This window comes from Vicia villosa, linkage group LG6, assembly GCF_029867415.1.
Source record: "Vicia villosa cultivar HV-30 ecotype Madison, WI linkage group LG6, Vvil1.0, whole genome shotgun sequence".
Classification (NCBI taxonomy): domain Eukaryota; kingdom Viridiplantae; phylum Streptophyta; class Magnoliopsida; order Fabales; family Fabaceae; genus Vicia; species Vicia villosa.
The window spans coordinates 43375723-43402396 of record NC_081185.1 but is presented as its reverse complement, the minus strand read 5'-3'; the positions used below and the strand labels follow the sequence as shown (position 1 = coordinate 43402396).

Here is a 26674-nt window from a genome sequence, read left to right as displayed (position 1 = left end):
ACCAGCTGTTATAGCTTAAACAATCTTTTGAAGAAAGTGGATTTACTTCTGGTCTCAGAGGAAGTTTCACAAGTGATTGTTTCGCTGAGTCCTCTGGTCGATCAGCTTTAATCTGATATTCTTCGAAAATGAAATGTTGACGAACAACTCACAACAAAGGTGACTTCTCATAGTTCTTCATGGAAAGCTGCTAATGATGCAACAACAAAGGCTGACGCCCTTAAGCTTGAACATTCGAAGAACCAGAAAGAATATGAAGCTTGTGAAGCGAATATCGAATCCTGGAAACAAGAAATTAAACTCCTCGAAGAGAAGATAAAGAAAGCCCAATTTCGTCAGGAAGCAATCCAACAAACCCATCAGGAAGAATTGACTGAAGTGGCGCAGTTAGGGATTCGACACTTCGAGACGGCACAGAAGCTAGTGCCAGAAATCGAGGAACTGAAAAGACAACAGGCATTAATCGAACGTCGTATGTCTTTATGGGAATCTCAATATTCGAAGATGAAAGATAACCTTCCTAGGGACTTTAATTAATTACTTTGAACCTTGTACTATCCTTCTGCGTTTCGTATTTAGTTTTTTATTTTGTAATCAAACTTCCCCAGGAATGTATATGCAGTTTTGTCTTTCCATTTTCCATACATCAGATTCTGTAATTGTCACAAGTAGCGTTTTAACAATTCCTAAAAATTGTCAAAATTTATTTTTATTATCATAATGACTTTAATAATGTACCCACGTGACATGACTACTCTTCGCAGCCTCTCAAGCCTAGACTTGACGTTTCCACTTCCCTAGTCGTAACCATCATTAAATGATGACATCACTTTTTCAAAACGTCTATTTGAGACGTGCGTGTATCAGTTTTCAAAATGATTACACTCCAACTTCTTAGGTGGGAAACAGCGGAAGCCATAACTTCTCTTGGGGATACCAAACGCAGTCCAATCAACACTTAAAAGATAAACCGTTCTTTTATGGCCAACATATTCTATATAAGGCTTAGCATTCTACTCATTCTTTCATTCTCTCACCAAACTCTTATCAAAGTTTCCTTTCTTCCCCTTATACTCTTTCAAATACAGAATTTGATAAAACCTCTTGTACTCTCTTCCTCAAAATGGCGCAACCTTTGACTTACGTTACCATCCGATCCTGCATCAAAAAGGAATTCAAACTCTCTAAGGAGGAGTTCGATGAAAACCACATCAATATTGGCACACTCTTTGCCAACCAACAACTCCAGTTTTACCAGGAAATCCAGGAGGGGTCCGTTTACCCTAACATGCTGGCAGATTTCTGGATGTTTGCGTCCCTCTGCATAGATCTAGAAGGGAGAACCACCATTGTGTCTCAGGTTCGAAGGGCTCATATTACCATTACTCCCTCAACCATCTCTGAACTGCTGAGGTGTGATAATTTTGGAGAAGCGTTTGATGATAACACCTGTCATACCCTAATTTTTGACCCCCCTGAGATGACATATCTTCAGGATTTTTCATCAGGTCAAGACAAGTACCCAGAGCAGTCATTTCTCCATCTGGTACCTAATCGAGGATGTTCAAAGACAAGAAAGCTCAGGCAAAGGATCAATCAATACAAAGACTAGTCTCTAATACAATCATGGGGCTCAAAAACTTCACTTTTCTCATCTATGATTGATTAGACATCCAGTCATATGAGTACAGGTTTACTCAGGTCACCAGACTAGGGTTTTGAGCCTATCAAGGACTGAAATCAGGGATCACATTTGGGAAACCCTAAAAAACCTCAGAGGGTCATTCAAAGACATCAATCATCTTCAAATAACTCATATTACAAGGTCTACTGGACATCACACTTCAATTCAAAGTCTACAGTCATTACTTTCACATGGTCGACAAATTAGGGTTTTGACCTAATTCACCAAGATAGTTGACTTCTGATCAGGGCATGAATCCAAAACTCAAGACATGATTCAAGGATCTCTACTACCTCCATATAATCCATTTATATCATCCATTTGGGGAGAAGATCTTATTTCTACACAAAAGCCCAAAAATTCACTTTGTCAGGAAAAAGTCAACTGTGAAGGATCATCATTGACTTTTAAGGTTTTTGGTCAAAAAATGACTTTCAAAGATCAATATCATCAATATATGGATGTCAAAGTCATTTGGCCAAAGAAATTCAAAGAAATTCATCAAGGAGCGAAAAGTCGGGAATTAGGGTTTTTGAAGGCATGGTGAGATCTCAAAATTTCACCTACACAACTCAAAAAACTTCCAACATGAAAGTTGTAGATCTTGCCAAATAAAACAACATCTTACAAGGGAACTTTTTTCAAAAGATCAACCATTTATGAAGTTTTGGAAATTTTGAAGTTTAGGTCATAAACACTTAGAAATTTTTCTAAGTGTTTTAACCTAGTTTTCTTCCAACTTTGGCCTCATTTTTCACAAATTTCCCAAAGGATTCTGAAGAAGACATAAACTAATGATTTAAAGTAGATGTTTAGGGCTTTCCAAATTGTGTTCAACCTTCTCAAAATTCAATTTGAGCTAAGAGTTATGCTTGTTCAAAGTTGGCCTCATGAAGTAAAATTATAGGTCATGCATCATTTTGGAACTTTGAAATTTTGTGCACATGACCTCAAATGCAGATGCTACATGACCCATAATACATCTGCAAACATGCCATGCATTCATTTTCACCATGCCATAAGAATTGAAGAAGATTCTAAAAACAAGAACATGTGATTATGTAATGATTACATTTGTGAATTTATGGCAAATTGATGAATCACCCAAGGAATCTTCTCACCAACCAATTAGAGCTCATTTCTGGCTCAGAATTGTCCCCTAAGATCAAGCAAAATCGAGGGCTAGGGGATTGATCAAATGGAATCAAAATTCTCATCATTGCATAAGAGATATTTGCAAATTTCCTTCATGGCTAAGAAACCAAATCAACTTCACTAAGGAAGCTCACTCCTCTGCAGCTATACTGATCCATTTGCCTATAAATACAGATGCATTCCTCATTCAAAAACACACCAAAGCAACCATATTACTTGCTTTCTCTTTCTCTTCTCTTGTTCATTGTTTTTCAAAGTTCTTTGGCAAGAAGAATCGATTTCTTCAAACCAGAGCTTATCTTTGGGAAGTGAGCATTCTAACATCTCAAGGGAGGTCATTTGAGGTGATCCAAGCACCTGGATCACTTCTGTAGGTGGAGGAACACCATTGTTGCTCTCACTTTGGAGCATCTGCAGTTGGAGGTCCATGGAGTGATTCAGAAGGTTTCAAGGCAAGCCAATCATCCAGACACACTCCTCAGGTCATAGTGAAGCTAACCAGATGGCTGCAGCTCATCTGTAACTCGAGAATCAACACCCTCCATGTTCACTTGAAGCTGAAATCGAGGGAGGTCCATAGAACAATTCAGGAGGTTTGAGGTCATTACAAGCATTCAGTTAGCATCACTGAGCTACAAGGAAGCTTTTGGGATCGTTCATACAAGCCCAGTTGCTCTCTATCATCCTCACGATCTCCATTTTCAGAGGTAAGTTTCTGAACTCTCTCTCTTTAATTTAAGTACTCTTTGTGAAATAGCTCGATTCTATCTTGTTCAGCATCATCAGAGGATTGAAAACCCTCTATCATCATCCATTTATCTTTCAGTATAGTCATTTAATTTAATTTTGAAATTTTAGGGTTCTTCACGATTTCTGGTAAATTAATTAGATGTAGTTAATGATAGTTCATGTTAGTTACATATTTAGAATCGTGAGTGAATTTAGAGCAAGTTTCATGTTTACATCATTGCAAATGGTTGAGAAACGAGTAAGTTCAGAAATCCAAAAATGGAGAGCTTGAGGTAGAAGATGAAGATGGTGGTGGCGCGCAAATTTGAATTCTCAGGGGAGAGTTTATTTTATTTTGAATGGTGTACGTTTTATTAACGACTGAATAACTTGCCCTAGTGGCCACACATGCGCTCTTAGTCTCCTCATGCCAAAGGTCTGGGGTTCGAATCCCCCTCGCCCCAGACTTTTTGGTTCTTTTATTTTTCAAAGATTTACAACTTGTTTTGAAACATAACCAAATGAAGGCAAGTCACTAACACTGAGCGCGCGTTGGCTCAGTGGTGTTGTTTTGGGCTGGTAACCTCAAGGGCGTGGGTTCAAACCCTCCAAGGGCCAAAACTTATTTTTTTAACACTAATCTCTTTCATTTCTCTTCACAACTTCACATATTTATTTAACCTATCAAAATAAATCATTTTCACTTCATTTTTCATACACCTATTATTTAATATATCTATTTTGTGAATAGTCAAAAAAATCATAAAAATATTATTTATTTCTTGAGTTTTTAATTAGGTTTAAAATAGTATGTTTTAAGTGTTTTCTTAAATACTTTAAATATATATATTACTTTATTTTAACCTAATCACTTTGTAAATAAGTTTATGATAAAACCCTAATTATTTAGGTCTTAATTAAGTAAAAATCTTTATTTTCACTTTAATTAAGTTGACTTTTGTCAAATTTCAAAGCTGTTATCAATCTCCGATTAAACGGATGATTAAGGTTTTCAAACAACAAAACCTTATATCATTTCAAATCATTTTCAACTGCTTTTATCACCAGTACTGTAAAGTACTGGGCCTCTAATAGAGTGTAAGTCCCAAAAACCTTCTCTTCTTAGCTTGTTTTCAAAACTGTATTTTCAAAATCTTCTTTCTGTTTTCAAAACATTCTTCTGGTATTTGAAGGGCATTATTCCCGGTGAAACTCTTCAGATACCTATGTGACCTTTGTCCATCTTCACTTCTTCTGTTTTCAAAAACCATTAGCTGTTTATCATATACATTCAACTGTTATCAACAAAAACAATAAAAATACTGTTGAGGCTCTGTACATACTTCTTCAATGGCCTCCACTCCATCCAGGTTAGGCTTTACAAGCTTTCAATTTACAGTCTTTGTTTAAATTACTGTCAAATATAAACTGTGCACATATATTAGTTTAGAACTGCGTTTGAGTATAAACCTTAGGACAGTTAAACTATATATATATATATTATTAGGAATATGACCTAGGATTGAGAATGTCTTCCCGGTGAAGGCTCTTTCCTAATTAGAGATCTGTAGTTCAAACCCCCAAGATGAATTATTCCCGGTGAAACATCTTGGCAAAAACCTTAGAATCCAAATAATAGGACGCATCCACCCAAAGAGGAATTATTCCCGGTGAAACCTCTTACCCATTTGCTTAGAGCCAAAATAAGTTCAAAACTACATAAGCTTTCTCTTGTGCTATAACAAGGACCCTCGGTTAGCCTCCTCTTGGGCTTTGTACAAGGACCCACAGGCTTCTTAAAAGCATTTCCAGCTTCCTCTTGAGCTTGTATACAAGGACCCATCAGGTTTCTTATAAACATAGGAACAGGTCTTTAGTCACCTTTTAGCCTACCCTGGTGAGTTTCTTCCAATTTAAACCAGACTTTAAACAAGCTAAGTTTGTCTCAATTTTGCATTGAGTACACTTTTTGGAATGAGAGACATGGACAGTCTCTGTCACCCTTATCTTCATCAATCTTCCTTAGCAGAGTCTAGGATCCATGTTTGATCATCCTCAGCATTGAGTCAGCCTTCATCTTGGGCTTTAAACAAGAAGTCTCACTAGATAATCTTTCTGCCAATCCTTTCATCCTTTAATAATTAATGGAGTGCTACCCAAATCAATTATCATTTTAACAAAAACCCCTGGAAAGGGATAGCCTCCAAAATTAATTAATAAATAATTTCATTCTCTTAGGAGATAATTTCCCCAAAAGAGTCAAAACCCCTGGAAAGGGTCAGCCTCCAAAAAACATGATAAAGTCAGTCTTTTACCAGACAAATTCACCAGCTGAGTCAAAATCCCTGGAAAGGGTTAGCTTCCAAAGAAAAACAGTCTTTTAATAAATAAAACCTCCTCAGTAGAGTCAAAACCAACAAAAACAGTTAGCCTCAACCTTGGGCTTCATACAAGGCACCCAAACAATAAAACTCCCCTGTTAAGAGTCAGCCTCAACCTTGGGCATTGTACAAGGCAGATAATAGAGTCTCCCCAGTGAGTTCTTCATCATTCAGTAGCCACAACCTTGGGCTTTGTACAAGGAAGATAAACCATATCTTTCATGTGTCAAAGATTCCTAACACTTAGGATCTTTCCCCATATAGTCATCAATACTTAATTCATTTAAGAGTCCGCCACAACCTTGGGCTTTGTACAAGGCAGAAAATAGTTTTTTTCCCCTAGATAGAGTCAGCCACAACCTTGGGCTTTGTACAAGGCATATAAATAGAGTCTCCCTAAGTAGAGTCAGCCTCAATTCTGGGCTTTGTACAGAACACTAAAATACCCTGTAATTAATCCCCAGTGGAGTCATCTCCCAGAGTCAATAATATTAATTAATCAATCAAAAAAAGCCTCAAGCTTGGGCCTCATACAAGCCAGCTAAAGTCAAATCTTTTATACAGTAGATAGACATAGCTTATCTCTATAGAGAGATATTTTTGCTACTCTACCACATTCAAACAAACAAACAATTTCATTTCAATTTTAATCAAGTCTCCCATTTAGGATTTTGAAAGGCATGAGCTGGCAGTAAAACCCAGACATGTGGTAACTTTCCCTAATTTGGATGAGCATCTTTCTTTCATTTAAGAGGCATTTGACTGGTATACTTGCACATACACAAGTAAGGTCCCCCTCTTGAATGAAATAAATTCAGTTACTCTGTCACTCCTTTAAATGTTTGTGGTAGAATAGTACTAATACCTCTCTGTAGAGATAATTTCATGTCTCTTTACTGTAAACAGAGATTTAATTCCAAGCTTCAACCTTGAGCTTCAAACAAGGCACCAAAAATAATTAATTTCCCTAGTTAGTTCCCCGAACTACATTAAGCTCTGACTTCCACTAGGGATATGTAGGCATGAGGTTCACAAGGAATCTCAGCGAGCTAATAAAATACCAAAAATAGTCAGTCTGTCTGTCTGTCTGTCTTCTTTAATCAATTCAATTCCTTCTCCTAATACAAAGGAGAAACTTTCCCAATCATTAGCAATAAACACAAACACAATGACACAGAGAAGGTTCCTGTAGAGTACTACAGATATGTAGGGTGTTTAAACACTTCCCTATGTATAACCGACCTCCCGGACTCCAGAATTTCTAGTCTAGGTGTAAATCCCCACACTTAGCAAACTCCTAGGGTTTAGTTGAGATCTTTTTTTCCCTTTCCTACTCGTAGGACAAATAAGAAAGTTCGTGTGATATCGTAGGAAGAACTAAAATAAAATTCATCCCACCACGGGCGCATTCTCCTTCCAAATTTCGCGTGAAGGGTTTAGCGTGCCGTCCTCCCAAGTGAAACGGGGAGGTAAAAGAAAACGACACCACAACACCATTAACATGACTACCTCTGATGTCTTGAGGGCCCTCATGGCTAATGATCCCTTTAGCGCTAAGATCATTAAAATTTGGCACCAACTTTTAGTGGGCAACTTTCGTCCACGAAACCATGATCAAGACAACATCATGATGGAAGATCTGGAGTTCATACTCTGTGCTCTCCGGGGAAGGAAAATCAACTTTCCATTGTTGATCTTCAAGCAACTTTTCGAAGCTGTTGCTATGGCCGCCTCTCGTCAAGGCGTAGTGACATGTCTTCCTTATGGAAGGTTGCTGTCCTACATGTTTCTCAAAAAAGGGATAGTGAGAAGAATGCGTAAGTCAGGATCTCTAGATCTCTTCGAAGCAGAAAGCTTGCCTCTGCTATCTTTGGAAGGTATAAAATAAAGGATCAACTAGAGGGTGCGTTGTTTGAGGCTTTGATGGAGGTGTTATAGGTATTAGTTTTATTGTCCAAAATTTTTGAATGCTCCTTTTGATAGCCTCTAGTATGCTTCTATTTCTGTAGCCTTTGTTGTTCGTGGAAACACAATTTTCCAAAATGAATGTACTCTTCTAATCTTAATAAAATATATTTTGACATTGCTTTGTCTTCTTACTTTATTTACCACATATCTTGCTTGAACACGAAGCCATTTTGGTGCTTGTTCAACCATTTTGGCCTACATAGCATACTTTGAATATCTACGTTTTTGCAATTTTTACTTCGTGCATGCTTGGTTTGTATCTTTTCAGATACTTCTCGTTCACCCTCAAGATCCTACGATCTTCTGCCAACTCTTCTATCTCATAAGCGTTATTTGAGAATACTTTTAAAATTCGAAAGGGTCCTTCCCAGTGTGGGGACCATTTGCCTAAAACCTGATTCTTTCGATCTATAGGCAAAATAACTTTCCAAACTAAGTCATTATTAATAAATGTTTTACCTTTCACCTTTTTATTATATGCTCTGGACACCATTTCTTTTTGTCTTTTTATCATTTCCAACGCTCGAAGTCTGTCTTCGTCCAAATCCACCAATTCGTTCATCATCAATTCCCAATATATGTTTGGAGGAATTTCTCCCTGTCTTTGGATCCGGACTGCATCGTGTCCGAACGTCAATTGGAAAGGTGTAGTGTTTGTAGCTTCTTTTGGCGATGTTCGACAGGCCCAGAGTGCTTGGTCCAAAGTTTTATGCCAACTCTTAGGTTTTTTCCCTACGTGTTTCTTTATGAGACCAATTATTATCTTATTTGTTGCTTCAACTTGTCCATTTGCCTGAGCGTAGTAAGGTGTGGAAGTAAACAACTTGAACCCCATTTCTTTGGCGAAATCTTGCATCTTTCGCCCAGTAAACACTGATCCTTGATCTGTGGTTATACTTTCCGGGATTCCGAATCTGTATATAATGTGTCTTTGAATAAACTCAATCACAGCCTCCTGATCCACATTTGCAAGTGGTATCGCTTCGACCCATTTTGTGAAGTAGTCTATTCCTACCAAGATATATCTCTGACCTTTAGAAGACTTGGGGTGAATTTTCCCAATTAAGTCTAGTGCCCAACCTCTAAAAGGCCATGGTTTTATTATTGAATTTAATTCATTTGCAGGAGCATGTTGAATACCTGCATGTTCTTGACATTCTTGACATCCTTTTGCAAATTCTATGCAATCTTTTAACATAGAGGGCCAATACATTCCATATCGAAACAAAAGCCATTTCATTTTGTGCCCCGCTTGGTGTGCACCACATGCTCCGCTATGTACATTTGAGAGGGCCAAATATGCTTCCGCTTCACCCAGACACTTTAGCAAAAATCCTTCAGGAGTTTTCTTAAACAATTCGTTTCCCATCAGGAAGTATGATAAGGCTCGATACTTTACCTTTCTATCCGTGTCTGTCGAAGGATCTTTTAAATAGTTCACAATTGGACTCCTCCAATCTGTGTCTGCTAAAGAGTCTATATTTAAAACTTCAAACTCCTCTTTGTTAGCGAAACCTAATTGTGAGTTCTCCAGATCACTTGGGGAAAGCTTGGTGGCCATTGCTTTGCCTCTTACTTCGATCAGTTCCTCTAGTTTTTCTTTTGATACCCTGTATCCTGAGGCTAGTTGTGCCAAATCATTCGCTTCTTGACTATTTAACCTTGAGACGTGATTTAACTCCACATATTCGAATTTTTTAAGCAGCCTATTTGCTATGACAAAATACATGATCAAATTCTCTTTGATACATTTGTATTCTTTTGTTGCTTAATCACTAGTTCGGAGTCTCCTTTAATTTCGACTCTGGTTGCCCCCAATTCTAACAAAGCTTCAAGTCCAGCGATCAGTGCTTCGTATTCAGCTTCGTTGTTGGAGCATAAGGGACCTTCAATCTTGTACTTGAGCTTTGTTGGAATTCCATCAAGAGAAATTATTAGTATTCCAACGCCGGTTCCTTCTTTATGGGTTGAACCATCGAAGTATAACTTCCAAGGCTTCAATTCTACATATTGTTGAGGGTTCTCAACCACTGCATGGTCAACAATGAAGTCTTATACGATCTGACCTTTCATTGCTTTAAGGGGTTGAAATATCAAAGAGTACTCAGTAAGGGCCAAAGCCCACTTGCCAATTCGACTATGTAATATTGGTTTTGATAGCATATGTTTAATAACATCGCAATGAGACGAAACATAAACATCAACTGGCTTTATATAATACTTGAGTTTGATACAAGAGAAATATAAACAAAGGCAGAGTTTTTCTATTGCGCTATACCTAGTCTCTGCATCATTGAGTACTCTACTTAAGTAATAAATGGCTCTTTCGATGCCATTGTCGTGTTCTTGAGCTAACATGCTACCTATTGTATTATCTGACGCTGAAATATATAGGCGCATGTGCTTCTTCCCATTTGAGGGAGATAATATTGGTGGATGCATCAAGTATTGCTTGATTTTTTCAAAAGCTTCCTGATGTTCAGCATGCCATTCAAACCTTCCTTGCTTGAGTCGAAGTAAGGGGGAAAAAGCTTGCGTGCGTCCACTCAAGTTAGAGATAAATCTTCTCAAGAAGTTTATCTTTCCTAGTAAAGACTGTAGTTCTTTCTTCGTGGATGGAGGCTTTGTTTCCATAATAGCCTTTGTTTTATTCTGATTAATTTCTATTCCCTTTTTGTGGACTACGAAGCCCAGGAAATCTCCAGCCTGCACAAAGAAAGCACATTTAAGGGGATTCATTTTTAAGCCATGTTTTCTCATTCTTTCGAATGATTGGCTCAGATGGTCAAGATGACTGTAATCTGAAACAGATTTTACGACAATGTCATCTATGTATACTTGCATGAAATTTTCTATAAAATCATGGAATATAGAATTCATTGCTCTTTGATAAGTTGCCCCAACATTTTTTAGACCAAAAGGCATTACAACCCATTCGTAGGTGCCTATTGCCCCTGGGCAACGAAAAGCTGTTTTGGACACATCTTCTTCTGCAATGAAGATCTGGTTATACCTAGAATATCCATCCAACATACTTAGATATTCGAAGCATGCGGCCGAATCTACTAGCATTTCTGCCACAGGCATGGGATATTCATCCTTAGGCGTTGCTGCATTCAGATCACGAAAATCTATGCATACTCTTAATGAACCGTTCTTTTTAATAACCGGCACAATATTAGCAATCCATTCAACATACCTTGTAGTTCTGATGAACTTGCATCGTAGAAGTCTCTCGACCTCTGCTTTGATCTTCGAATGAATCTCTGGTGCGAACCTCCTAGGAGTTTGCTTGATGGGCTTTTTTCCTTCCTTTATGGGCAGCTTTAATTCGACCAAATCTCGCCCTAAACCAGGCATCTCATCGTAATCCCATGCAAAGCAATCTTTGTTTTCTTTTAATAACGCGATGACTATTGATTTCAAAACTGGCTCTAATTTTGCACTGACGTATGTTACCCTCTTCTGATCTCCGTCTCCAAGATTCACTTCTTCAAGTGGATCTTGGGCTAACATTTTTACATTTGACGCCATTGGGTCTTTCTCGAATCCCAAGGGCTCTTCATCGTAGATTGCGTCCAGCCTTTGACTCAACTCTTCACCCGAGATCTTTTCGGCTTGAACTGTGTCTTCAGGGAATTGAGGGATCGAATGTACCCCAGAACCCGTCGTTTCTGCCTCTCTTTGAACTGTATCGACAGTCATGTTTGATAATTCGGCTTCAAGAGCCGTCTTTCTTTTGTTCTCGGCTATGTAAGCCGAAATCCTTTCGAAGAAAGATGATTCAGACATCATCAACGTCGTCATCCCAGCCTGTTGGCCGTATCGTTGGCAAATGGTCTATTGGTGCGGTATCTTCTGGACCGTCCATTATTTCTCTATTCCATTGGAATCCATTTGGATGTAAAGACAAATAGTATAAAGCATTCTTGTTCGGAGTGTATATATCTTCAGCAGCATGGCAAGGTCCTATGTTCGCCAAGTTCCTGTCGAAACTGGTTTTATTGACTTGATTAATTTCGGCCATGTAGTAACTCTGATCTCCTTCAATGTTTTCTACTATGCCATCTTCCCTCCAAATGGTTAATCTTTGATGCATTGTCGAAGGCACTGCAGCAACTCCATGGATCCACTCTCTTCCTAGCAAAAGATTGTAATTCGCCTTTGCTGGTATCACCATGAACATCGTTGGCCTTGTGACCGAACCCACAGTTAAATTCAATTGAATGACTCCTAAAGTTTGCCCTATTTTGCCTTCATAGTTAGACAAGACCATGTTATATGGCCTTATATCAGTATCGAACATACCAATTCTCTTCAACATGTATTGGGGCATTAGGTTCACCGCTGCCCCCCCATCTACTAGGACTTTGTTAATGCCAACATTTTCAATCTTAGCCCTTATGTAGAGTGGTTTTAGATGGTTTCTCATACCTTCATCAGGCCTCTCGAAGAAGGCATTCTGTTCTTCGACTGCCCCGTTGTTTAGCACATAATAACACACAGGTCTGTGTCTTGCCATCTCTTCCGCATCAGCTTCCTCACAATCTTCAGCTTCTGTATCTTGATTAAACTCATGAGGGAGTACTGACACAACATTGCAATTGAGGTTTATAGATGATACTCCGTCTGAGTCGAAATCATTTGTCATCCTATCGTCTTCTTTCCATGGGCTGGAATGCATCTTTTCTTCTTCTTTCTCATTTTCAGAATCGAATAACTTGCGTTCCACTGGAGATTTACTTGTCCTTGCCCCCTGCGTTGGGATTTGGTTACTACTAGACTCTCCGATCTCCTTTGGTTTATATTCCCTTTGGGCCTTCTTCATCCTCTAGTGCCTTCTCCATTGGGATCTAGACATATGATTTTTGCCTTTGTAATTCTCCAACCTGTACATCTCTCGATTTGAGGTCTGAAATTGCTTCCTATATGCCATTGCAGTTCTTCCCCCTTGGTCCCAAGTTCGCCACTTGTTGGTCCTCGCACCAACTTGCATCCATCTATCCCTAGGTATGTCTGCGGGGATTTTGAATGTGACCCTTCGAGCTCTAGGGTGCGGGCTGTCTGGCCTCTTCGATGGGGTCCAATTATCGAACACATACATGTTGGGACGAAGTCCCTGAGTTTCTCGACCCATGTAGAAATATACTCTTTCGAATGACCGTGCTAGTAGTTCGTCATAGATTGCTCCACATCTGGGGCACAATACAACCTCAGTGTTTTCTTTGTGACTCTGACCAAGAATCCTACTAAGCTTTCTTCAGTCCTTGGGTATACTTTTAGCAATAGGTTTCCTCCTCTCCAGGGTCGTTCCATTCTTTCTCGTAGGGCCATCTCAAAATTAGCTTGAACCCTTCGATTTAGCATAATTGAACACCTTGGGCACATCAGCATTTTTCCATCATTTTTCTCATGACAATTCCAGAGATAATCTTTCAGACTCTCCCCTCTTGGTTGGATTTCAATGTTTCCTTTCTCCCTTATCAACCACTTTTCTAGTTCTTCTATTTCAGATAAAGGCCGCCTAACATTGACCATGTTAACAACTGCCGGAGGAGCTTCAGAAATCTGTATCTGCTGAAGTTTCGCCCTGAGGTCTTCAGTGGCCTCGCTAGTTTTTCCTTTCAGATCTTCAGTCATCTCTGCATCAAAGGATTCTTCAATATCAGTATTGAAGACTGTATTGTCATTTAGGCTTTCAGTAGCCTGCTTTCCAGTTGAAATTATCTCCGATTCAGCAACATCAATTTCAGATACTTCCACCATGTTGACGTCAAGTGGTTCACACAGGTTAGTGTCAGCAACACTCAAAGGGTCTGTGTCAACCTTCATATGATTCTTGGTTTTATCAGCGAATTTCAGACGTCCATCCTTGATAGCATTCTGAATTAGATCCCTGAAAAGAAAACATTGTGAAGTTTTATGGCCTAAAAAAACGTGATATTTGCAAAAGCCTCGCTTCTTCCGTTGTTCTAACGGAGGAATTTTGGAATTGGGAGGCACCATCATCTGGCCATCTTTTACTAACAAATCAAATATTTCGTCACATTTAGTGACGTCAAATGTATAAGTTTTCTTAGGAAATCTATCGCTTTTATCATTCTCTACTGGATTTTTTCCATTAGAAGGGGTGAGCAATTTGCAAGAATGAGGCGGTGCTTCTTTTTAATTCAACTAGATCTACTTCGACCTCTTCCACGCTGTATGAATCTTCAAAAGATTCGCCGTCAACGTCTTCAGCTTCAATGTATGCTACCCTCTCCTTCTTGTAACTTTTATTTGCTCTGGCCTTTTCTGCTTTTAGTCGTTCGACTTGTCGAACCCTGTCTGCCAATTGGGCCATATCCCTTAGGTATTGGGTATCTAGTTTCTTTCTGATTGAATAATCTAGACCGCCCGCAGCCATTTCGACTAATTCATGTTCTGGGACAACCGTGAAGCATCTTGATTTCAACAAATGGAACCTGTTTAAGTAATCATCTACAGGCTCCGTGAACTTCCTCTTGATGCTAGCCAATTCTTTCAGACTTATCTTGGTTTGACCCATATAGAATTGTTCATGGAATAATCTCTCCAAGTGTGCCCATGTGTCTATGGAATTTGGGGGTAAGGTAGTGAACCAAACAAAGCATTTTTTGTTAGCGAACTAGGGAAGTATTTAATTCTTAAATCCTCGTTCCCTACTAGATCCCCTGCTTCTGTCAAATATCTGGCTATGTGTTCCACCGTTGATTCACTAGTGTCCCCTGAAAACTTCGTAAATTTGGGTACCTTGGTACCTCTTGGTAATTCTGTTTGCATAATATATTCGGGTATGGGGGACGTGTAGTTTGGACGTCGAAGTCCAGTATTAAGGCCATTGTTAGCCATTATTCTCTCTATCATGGCAGTGGGATTGTTTTCTGTTGCCAAATTGTCTCTCCTAACCCTATGCATAACTTCGTCAGAATGTTCGTCTCTTCCCACTACAACTACTCTAGGCTGTTGCTGGGGAATTGCTTGTCGACCAACGTTAGTCGTTTGATTTTGAGTTTCTAAATCTACCACTTGGTTTCGTTCGACTGGCGCTGGCCTAGATGGCGGCACTGTGGTTCGAATTTGTTCTAGAACTGGGTCCCCTTCCTGATAGGTTGATTGGTTGTTTCTTTGCCTATTTTGCGGGACTCCTAAGAAATCCGCCATTCGTCCTATTTGTGACGATATTTTTTATATGTCTCTACATTCTCTTGGTTAGTCCTGGCAATGTTTGTTGCTAACGGATTAAAGATCAACCCCAATTCTCTAGCAAGGACCCCTAATATCATGGTTACTTGCATCCATTTTCTGTCGAAATGCCGCTTGACTACTGGTGGTTAAGGGAGGTATTTGGGCAGAGAAACCAGTGTTTTGTGCGCTTCGACCTATCGAACCGACATTAGGCAAAAAAGCCATTGGGTTAGGCGCAGTGTATGTAGGCCCTGTTCCTCGTAATCCTACCATGTATGAATATGGCATTCCATATGGGTTGTTGGGTCTCCAACCTTCTAAAGCGGATGATGGTCCTGGGGTAAATAATTGACTTGCGGCGTTTGTCGAGAAAGGTGGTGTCTCGCTTGCGCCTGTGAGTGGAGGCACGGTAGTCGAACTCGAGACTGGAACAGTCCCTGTTGTCCCTGAAGTATTTTTGGGTACAGCCTGGGAACTACCTATGGGTGCAGATCCTGTCGACGTATATCCCGCGCCCCTTGAGTAGAAGTCGAAACGTGCGTAGAATTTGCCGCTACTGTTCCTAACCCCTGTGGGGGATCTTGATCTCCCCCTCCACTGGCCACATTGACCATTTTCTTGTTGTACCTTCGTTTAGGAATCGGCTGTGCACTGTTGGTTAATTTACCATTCCTAAGGTTCATACAAGGACTTGATATTTTCTAGATAAAACAAAACAATCAATTAATAACAATCTGTTTGACGCGGTCCCACCAGGTGTGCCAATTTGTTTACGGTGATTTCCGGTAAACAACCGCTAGTCCTCCAAACTATAAAATATACTTTGGTTACTCGCAGGATCGACTAGATTGATCCTAGGACATAGTCAAACAATTGTCTATCGATATGATTTGGTTCATATTTGTTTGTTCTGACTTCAAGAAAACTTGTTTGTGATATGATCGTATGACTATTCACTTGAAACAACACTTGTTATACATGTTAATATGACTTTCGACAAAGAAAACATAAATAAAAACGTGTAGATTGCATAAATGTAAAGTGCAAGAATATAACGTGCTAGAATGTTAAATGCAGAAACGTAAAGTTTCTTCGAAATGAAAGTTTGTTGCCCTCGGTTTTTTACCATACCTCTCGCGGAGAGATACGCGAACTGACTCTTTTCTTTCTGCTTTTGTGTTTTTTGAAAATCAGAGAGTCGCCACCGACTTTTATTTTATCCAATTAAGGAAAGGTTTATAAAAGAAACAGAAAAAGACCTTTAAGAAATTCTGGGTAAGGGGGTAGGTTATACAAAGGGAAGGTGTTAGCACCCTTTGTATCCATGGTTATCCATGGACTCTTTAATTTGCTTAGCTCACTTGTTTTGAATCACTTTTCTCTTGCCTTGAAATGCTTGTATGTGGTTTCAAATACCTTTGTAAATTGACTTTGTAATGATCCTTGTGCGGATGTATACAAAGTGTTTTTATCTTTCGAAAGATTTTTTTTTTGAAAAAAAGAACGTTAACTTCGTAATGATCCTCGTTTGGATATATACAAAGTATGGTCTTTTTTGAAAGTTTCATTTTGAAAAACAATGATATATGAGACATTTGTTTGTTTTGATTTGAGCAAGCAAATTAGGAGGTCTACCCTAAGTTATATGGTCTTTTCCTATTTCCTTTAAAAAACTATCCTTTTACCGGATGTAAACGAAAGTTCGATTTTGCATTTGAAACAGTAGAATTTGATTTTGATTTTGAAAAGAGTAAAAGAGGGATTACCCTAAGAGGTGCAAGTGTGATTGTGTTTTGATTCAGATATTTTATCTTTGAAGTTAGTGATCTAACGATTCAATTTTATCTTTGGCATACACGCAGTTTTATATGTGCTGGAATTTAAAATGCGGAAATGTAAAATGCGGAAAATAAATCTACGCTATTACATCGATTTTGCGGGAAATGTAAACTACGCTATTTACATGAATTTGACAACCTATACACTTGATCTATGAATTTAAATTGCAAGAAAATAAAAGAAATATTTTTTTGGATTTTTTGATGATTTATTTTAATTAGAATTAATGCATGATTAATTTAATTAAAATGAGAAAAAGATGGAAATAAAATTTAAACCTAAAAATTAAGCTTAAAACATGTTCAAAATGCTTGTCAATTAATTTTTAAACAAAACTGATTTTTTTTGAATTTTTGAAATTGATTTTGAATTTATTAAGTTAATTAATACATAATTATGCAAATAATTATACAAATAATTAAAACTTAAAGAGAAAATTATCCTAAATATGTACAAAATTAGTCTATAATATATAAACTACATTTAATATAAAGAACAAATTTTTTTTTATGATTTTTTGATTGGTTAAAATAATTAAAAGAGCAAATATATAAATATATACTAATTAATTATATAAAATATTTTAATATTTTAAAAAAAATATTTTATTTCAAAAAATAATAGATTATTTTAGAAGCCTAAAAATATTTTTATTATATTTTTTTGATTTCTGAAACTATTTAAATTAATTTTGCAAAGAAATTAAAATAAAAATAGAAAATAAAAATAAGGCTATGATCCTGTGTGATTAATCTGAAAGTCTATGATATGGGGGTGCATGTTGGTGCGTTGGATTGAAGATTAGTGGAGATCTATGGCTCAGATTGATGGACACATGGTGCACGTGGATAAAGAGATTGCATGTGATCATTCAGGATTCAAATATTCCAGGTGGGGTCCACGCTGGTTGACCAGCGAATGAGAGGAGAGGAAAGCGCCACGCGTGCGGTCAAATCTTCCTCCTTACTATTCATCATCTTCTTCCTTGGTACCTGCAGAATTTCCTGCAAACTTACCTGCGGATTTTCCTGTGGATTTTGCTTTCAATTTTTTAACCTTTTGAATGACCTACAAAACGAAAATAAAAAAGAACAAGGGCCACCCAGATCACCTAAATGGACCCTTCTGAACATGATAGCGTCGTTAGTTTTTCATTTGGAGCTTGTATTATGGAGAACGAAAGCTTCACATGTTTGAAGCTCAAAAATGGTAGAGCTTCAAAACCACATTAAAACTTGCATGTGATCACTCAAACCTACTCTACATCATGCCATGAGTCCATGCAAGTGGTTAGTTTTTATTTTAATCAAGCATGCATACGAAAACGAAAGTTATGAAATTAAGAATATGAAGATGGTGATACACGCATTTAAACCATTATGGGACTTGTTTAGTGCACCAATCTTACTCTATGTGACCCCAAGGGATGATTTGAATGGTTATTTTTTATTGAAGTAAGCTGGAAGTTGCAAAACGAAAATTACAAAGTATTTGATATTTTTGTGAGAATTTTGTGAAGTTGATGGCTATACCCTTGCTATGATTTCGTGTGTGTTCTATTTGGTGAAGTATGCTGCCTAATTTATAAGCTAAGAGGTGCTTAAAATCTAAGCTAGAAGCATTGATGAGCTTTGTTGAAACTTTGATTTTTAAATATTAAAAATCTTTGAAACTTTGACCAAAGCTTGCTCTCCTTTACTTCTCTTGCTTTGTACTTCCTTTTGCTGCAGAAAATTGAAGATTCTTTGATGAGTCATGCTTAAGATTCAAGCTATGCATTATCCTTCAATTTTCCTTTTTTAATTTAATCTTATATGTGATAAAATTAAATCAAAAAAAGAACAAAAATGATGTGGGCTTTGTCTTGGTCGTGGGAAGCCCTTTACATCATGGTAAACATGTTTGGATCATGGAAATTGGGTCTCATTTGGAAGAAAAACATTTTTGATCAATGTTGATTTCATGCATTTTCCCAAAATTTAGCCAACTTCAACAAGGTGTAAATCCCTCAATTTTTATCATGTGAAGGAGTTCTTGCACTTTTTGGAAACCTCAAAGAGTCCTCTAACCAATGTCTTTGGTCTCATTTCAAAATGATTTTCCATGCTCCTTGTGTGTCCTTTTGAAAAAAGTGACTTTTTGTTGCTTTTGAAAATGACCTGTAATGTCTTGATTCATATTTTTCAAATGGTGAATTTAATGACCATGGGACCAATTTCATTTGAAAGATAATTGAATTTCCTTAAAAATAAGCTTTGGTTTGAATTTTTTGGATGAAGGATGAGAGAGTTATGACCAGTCAAAGTTCAGTTGACTTTTTAGGAGAAAACCCTAATTTTGAAACTTAGGGTTTTGTTGATTTTTGATTTTTCCTTGATGAATTATGATCAACCAATGATAATATGATGAATCCTTTGACAAAATATGGATGTTGACAAAAAATTTCATTTTTGACTGTCTGTTGACTTTTTGGTCAACCGGGTCGTCTATTGACTGTTTGAGCTGCTGACTGTGCGTCTGAGCGAATTGAAGTTTGAAAATTTGTATGGTGGTACTTTGAGATATATGGAGGTCCATGAAATCCATTTGAGGTCTCAAAAACTTGTTCTCCTGAAAAAACAAGAAAACCCTAGTTAGGGACTGTTTGTGTAGGAGACAGTTAAGCGTACCTGATTTTGCTGCAGTGCTGAGTCTCTGCTAATCATGTGATATTCAGAAGACTTCTAGGACAAAAATCTTGGAATTTTGAAATGCAAAATTTTGATTTGATTGATGGTACAAAACACGGAGAATTGCACTGTCAGCGTTTGACTGTCAACTGACTGTTTAGAGTGAAAATTCAACAGTCAAAGTTAATATTTTTGTTTTTGTTGTTTTTTTTATTGTTTTTTGATTATGTTAATGTTGAAGATTTATTTACATGACTTGTTAGAAAAACACAGACGTAATAAATAAATAATAAATACTGTATGCGAGCAAAATTACCGATAATGACCCTGAAAATCATTTAATGCACAGAAAAATAAATATTTAACTGGCAGAAAACACACAAAATATTATCTGGATAATTAAGCAACAATATGACAAATAGTACGGCATTTAATACTGACAGTACAAATATTACATACTATAATGAACAGTACGACGAGTAAACGGTACATTAAGAAATAAGAGATACGGCAAACTTTAAGAATGAAGATTAATAACCCATGCTACAAACAATAACATGTAGATGATTGGGAGTGTCAACATCCCAGGCCCACATTTTTTAGGGCTATGCAGACAGAAGAAAGACATGATTACCACCACGACAATGATGATCATAAGAAAACACGTTTCCATCCGCTTCGCCATTTTGCCGGGGGAAGAAGAGAGAATGAATATGAAGTAGAAATTTGAGAGATGAGTTAGAATTTGATGTGAGATTTTATGGAAAAAATGAGAGGTATTTATAGAATGAAAAGAAAGATAGAGACGTTGGGGAATGAAGTGATTCCGTACAAAAGGAAAATTTGAGTGGAAGTAAGATTTGAAAGAAAGTGCATGATAGTGTTGGAAAAAAGAGAGATGTATAGAATAAAGTTAGGATTTGATTTTGAAAGAAGAGATTTGAAAAGAGATTTTGAAAATAATGGAATATAGTACAAAAATTAGTGGGAAACAAAAAATTAATAATAATTTACTTGTTACCAGTACAGTCTGAATCCCCGGACTATGCGCCTGCAAAAGATTTAACTCTGTACCAATTGCGTCAGTAATATTTATCTGTAAATAAATATCAAATAAATAGCGTGTGTGAAGTAATAAACAGTAATTGGCGTTTGCGTAAGAATAAATTCAACAGCGAGCCAAAATACCGTATAAGAAAAATTCTAAAAACCAAGTATTCATAAATCAGGATATAAAAATCCAAGATTATATGAAACTCTTAATTCTTAGATTGAAGTTTTCTTGAAAAAAGATGCGGGCAAATTTTGGGGTATAACAAAGTTAAACGAAGAAAATAAAGGAATTGAAAAGATACTTGAATAAAGAAAGATACAAATGTATTTAAAATGGTGTTGGTGTCATACGTACATTTCTCAGCGAACTCGTTCTCTAAACACTTGATACTTGAGTAATTTGTGAGTGATTTGTACAAAATGAACACACGGAATCCTAACATTAAGACCCTTATTTATACTAATTTCGACCCTAACGGTCCTACACTAATCTGATGCCACGTTGCTCACAAGAATCCCTGGGATGCCATCTGTCCTTGTTCGGTTACACAGACTACTTCGAAATTCAAATCCTCCCGCCTGAATCCTCTTTCGACGTGTGGCAACGTGATCATAACCGAGAATGTCACGAAAACACGTTAAGCTTCAGTACCCTTCGTATTTCGCAAAATGTTTAAGTCTTAAAGATAATTCACTTCGAATTAGCTCCGATTCTAACCATCTTCATTCCAACTCAAACAACATCCTCGAAACATGGCCATCAGTAGCCATTTTTAATCTAAAAAATGGTCATCAGTAACCATCTTTCTTCGAGTTCTAATCCTTCAAAGAATATTTCCTCTAAACGAAATCTCCAGCCAACAATAGGCCACACACAAAATTCTCTCTTTTACATTAAAATTGAAGATAAGTCTGAAATGACATCTATTATCTATTATAATATATAAAAAGTAAAGTATCTGATAATTACACTTTAAGCCCTCTGATTAAATAACTAAAACCGTTCAAATTCCATGGCTAAATTGGTCATTTTGATGAATAAATCAACCATATTCATTTGACATTAAATGCTATCTGATGTGTCACATATTGATTGGTAGTTTTCATTTTTTTTTTGATTTTTTTTGTTGAATAACTCTATATTTTATTACACCCAAATATTTGTTGCATTTTATATATTTTTTAATTGCATAATAATTAATAAACCTAATCATTCCAAGCATTTATATAATAAACAAAGTTGCATTTGGGAATGGAAAAGCCAGCCGAAATTCTTTGAACTTCACGATCACACTGCATTTCTTATTCCAATACCATTATTGCAGATTTTCGTTTTCTATGCTTTTTATCTACCATAAAAATCCTAACAATGCCAGTGAAAATCACAACCTCTCATCTTCAAGCTATGCCAATGAAAATCACAATTTCTCATCTTCAAGCTTCAAGTCCGAACCCTAATTTTAAGTCCAGATGAAACGGCGCCGGCGACGAGGGTTTCAGATTCTGAATCAAGCTTCCTGATATCTTCTTCTTTCGCCTTTGTTTATGCTTATTTTTGAATCACTTTTCAAATAATCACTTTCCAATACATAGAGAATATATGAAAGATGGAAGTTGTTTATTATGAACATTTGAAGTTCATCGGCAATGCCATTATAGAACTCACTAATCAACAACCACCTTCAATTACTTTTGATATTATTTTTGATGTTGTTTTTTCAATATGGTTTTGATTTGTTTGGGAAAGTATATGATGAAGTAAACTGATGAGGTTGAGTGCTTATTGTTTTGTCATGTTAACCACAACTTATAATTTTACTTCAAACCTCAATGAACTTTAAGTGTTTGATGAAATGTTTGTGTTGGGGATGGGGTATTAATATTGTTGAACTGGTGCAATATTGTTGAACTCTAAGTTTCTATTGTTAATACAAGTGCATATTCTTTTGGGAGTGATTTAGGATTTAAATTCTATAGAGTGTTATATTGATGCATTGAATCACTAACAGAAACTGAAAAAGCTGATTGTAGTATTTTATAACCTGTACTTATCACAAACGTTAAGGTTTGCTAACATGGTTAGTGATTTCTGTAATGACTATTTGTTGTTATTGTTGGTTAATTTGAGCAGGTATATGCAGAGGTTGTTCCTAAAATTTTTTGGAATTGATTCAGCTCTATGATTCCTTTGAATATGACAAGTATTCAAAGTAGACACAAGGAAGCATAAAGACTTGGATGGTTGGATTTTGTAATCACGTTGAACAGGTGCTATTATATTTTAGAGGTATAAATTGGAGATACTCATCATGACAGTGATGTAAAAGTTTGTTATTCCCTTGAATCACAATTGCTTCAGTGTCTGTTGACATGTTATATTAGATTTTGTTTAGTGAAACCTGCTTTTGTTTTTAACAAATGTGGGATGATGTTTTGCAGGTTGGATCTGTTAAAATTATTCGCAATAAGCAAAGTAATCAATCTGAAGGTTGTGGATTTCTTGAGTTTACTAGCTGTTCTTGTGCTGAGAGAGTACTTCAATCATTCAATAGCACCATTATGCCAAATGGTGGGCAAAACTTAAGTTTGAACTCGACAACTTTTAGTTCTGGTGAGAAGCATCATGACGATTCTTCTGATTACACCATTTTTGTTGGACACTTGGCTACTGATGTTATTGGTTGGTCTGCAGAATCACCGGAAGACTAATGACTTGAAGAAGTTAGACAAGTTAAAAGCAAGAAGTAAATAGGGAAGGTGATGATTTTGTATTCCAGAATTTGTATCCTTTAATCATGTCTACGAAGGTGAATCATTATTATTATCATTGCTTTCGATAATTTAAAAATTCAATTTTTTATGCAAACTGAAAAAATGCAGATGATTTAACAAATTCTTTAGTTTAATAATTACACTAGAACTGAATTTTATGTGTTGATTATGCTATTCACTTTAAGGTTAGGATCTCAAAAAGAAGGAAAATAGCTTCTGTTCAACCGTGATTCTAAAGCATTCAGGACTTGATGCAGAGATTAGTGAATTAGAGAGGAAAATAGCAAATGATGTTGATAGCGAGAGTCTTACTGATGAGCTTCATCGTTCTTTTAGTGAATCATTTGAAGAGTCGCTTTTTGTTGTCAAATTTGCTTTTATAGAAGCAGAAATTGTTTTTGCCTTGCTTTTGCCTTAAACACAGTTGTATATCATAAGTTTATTCTTAGAAGAAAAAAAGTTACATTTGATATGAATCTAATGAGAAAGTGTGCAAAAATATAATTCAGTTTGACGAAATGTCCTTTTTCTGTTGTCGTCTCCCGATGGTTTGCGTTTAGTTTCTCATTTTATTTTTTATATTCGATGTGTTATCCTTGGTCAAAGTGTTAATTTTTTATTTTTACTTTTGAACTCTTCGTTCAGACCCCCAAATCACTTACTTGGAATAGCTGGAACCTATGCATGTAGAATTCTTTGAGACTATTGGAAGTTATTAGCATTATTATGAGAAAATAATTTGAAACAAACCCTAAGTTTAAAATTTAAATAGACAATAAATATCTAATAAATTATAATTTGAAAATAATTTGAAACAAACTTTTGTGTATATACCAATTTGCTAAAGAAAGTTGCATTGTGTAGTACAATCACTTAGTGATGTTATTCTTTTATTGTTCATACTAATAAATATTATCTTAATTATGATTTATTCCTTAATTTTATTTGAATTTTAAATTGAGTTTTAATTTTTTTAAAGTAGAGTCTTATTTACAACAAAACATTACAAAAATATATTTATAAAATTTAATCAATAATTATCAATTTACATTTTGATTTAATATCAATTACATTGAATGTTCTTATTGAATTAAATGTTCTTATTGAATGTTTTAATTGTCAGTCATGATAATAAATAAAATAAATTATTTGTGATTCATCTAATCGAAATTTTATTTGTATCATTTTATAAATTTTTTTATAAAATTAAATCAACAATAATCAAATTGTTATTTTGATTTAATACCAATGAATTTTTTTTATTTCTTAATAATCTAAATAAATAAAATATATTAAAAAACGATTAAGCTCATTAAATCTAATCAAATATTATAAATTTTAATTTTGTTATATAACCAATTACATTTATTAATAATAGTATGTTTTATTTTGTAATATTTTTTAATAAATAAAACAATCAATTTTAATTTTTATATTATAATATTTTTATTCAAATATATTTATAATCAGGAAAAGAGTATAGTTAATACTTATATATTCAACTAAATTAATCATATTTTTTCGATTTTATAGTATAATTAAGTATTATTTGTTAGATTAAAATATGTTATCTTTTAATAATGATATACGGGTTTCTCTATAAAATTATTATATTTTAAAAAATTTATTAAATTTCAATAAGCAAAATTTAAATAGATAACAATTATTTAATAAATAGAACAAAATTTAAAAATTGAAACGTTCAGAACATTATTAGCATTATTGTAATAAAATAATATAAAAGAAATTCAAATTTTAAATTTAAATAAACAATAATTATCCAATAAATTATAATTCCAAAAATATGAACTGTTTTAATTTTGAAAATCGAAACGTTTAATCATTATTATGACACAAATCATACTTTATGATATTTAATTATTATTATTGAATTTGAAATGTTCAATCACTTTATGTCTCTTGATTATATTGTAAAATAAACTAATATTGATCTGGCTTTAATGTAGGATGGTATGTCAGCTCTTTGGTTGTTTTTTATTTTGTTATATATTATTATTATTATTTGTATTATTATTTTTATTATATTTTGTATTAAAAGAAGCATCTACTATTAATACCTAACCATATATAAACCCTAAACTATAGCTATTAAATGCCAACGTGAAAAAAAATTATTTATTGGTTAACGCTATTTGATTGTCTTGGTTAACGTTATAAAATAGAAGATGTAAAGTGTAATAGTTAATTTTCAATTGAATAAAGTGTAACTTTTTATTTGGATTATATGTCACTCTCTATTTGTCAAAAAAAAAATATCACCCTCTAAATTATTTGTAATATATTGGTTAGTTGAGTTGTCATTGATAATGCCACCTTTACCTGGAAAACATAATTATCATATTTTTTTATTTTTTTTAATATTGTTATAATTATAGTAAGAAATAATTAAAAATCAATTTTTAATTACTAATGGCATAACTATATTGGACTAGGGTTAATGATAGTACTTTAAAAATTACTTATGGTAATATTTTGGTTACTTGAGTCGTCACGATTGATAATGCCACTTTTACGTGGAAAACATAATTATCAGATTTTTTATTTTTTTTAATATTGTTATAATTATAGGTATGAAATAATTAAAAGTCAGTTTTTAATTACTAATGGCATAACTATATTGGACTAGGGATAATGATTTCCAATTTTATTCATCAATTTTTTTATGTAGGTTGAAAAAAGATTGAAATATAGTCGTTTCAATGTTCAAATAAATATCAATATATTTTATGTATTTAATACAAAAAATTATACATTTTAAATTGATTACAAAATCAATCATCATTATTATAAAATTAAATAATATTTATTGATTATTATTATTATTAATGTATATCATCAAAACAATTCTTAGGAGTTAAAAATGAAATAAATTTCATTTACGTGTTTTTTATCATCCTAACATAATATAAGTGGATATATATATATATATATATATATATATATATATATATATATATATATATATATATATATATATATATATATATATATATATATATATATATATATATATATATATATATATATATATATATATATATTAAAATTATGTTTAAAATGTGTCAATAATTCATGAAGTTAAAGACTAATGGAATAGACATACACGTGTAAATGACTATTTAATTATCATAGCTATTAAAACTCATGTTTTTAACTTTTCATGTAAAGTCAATTTTCTGTTGCTCAATGCAATTAAT

At 34.9% G+C, this 26674-nt stretch overlaps 1 long non-coding RNA gene across 3 annotated transcripts; it reads left to right on the top strand.

Moving 5' to 3' along the window:
• Window positions 1-21956: 21956 nt before the first annotated feature.
• On the top strand, window positions 21957-24099 carry LOC131609133 (uncharacterized). Of its 3 annotated transcripts, XR_009285944.1 has the most exons (4): window positions 21957-22971; window positions 23124-23295; window positions 23377-23491; window positions 23642-24096. It is a non-coding gene; the product is annotated as an uncharacterized LOC131609133 (long non-coding RNA). The 3 variants fall into 3 exon arrangements; XR_009285945.1 differs by having other exon boundaries at window positions 21957-22952; window positions 23124-23491; window positions 23642-24099; XR_009285943.1 differs by having other exon boundaries at window positions 23124-23491; window positions 23642-24097.
• Window positions 24100-26674: the final 2575 nt, after the last annotated feature.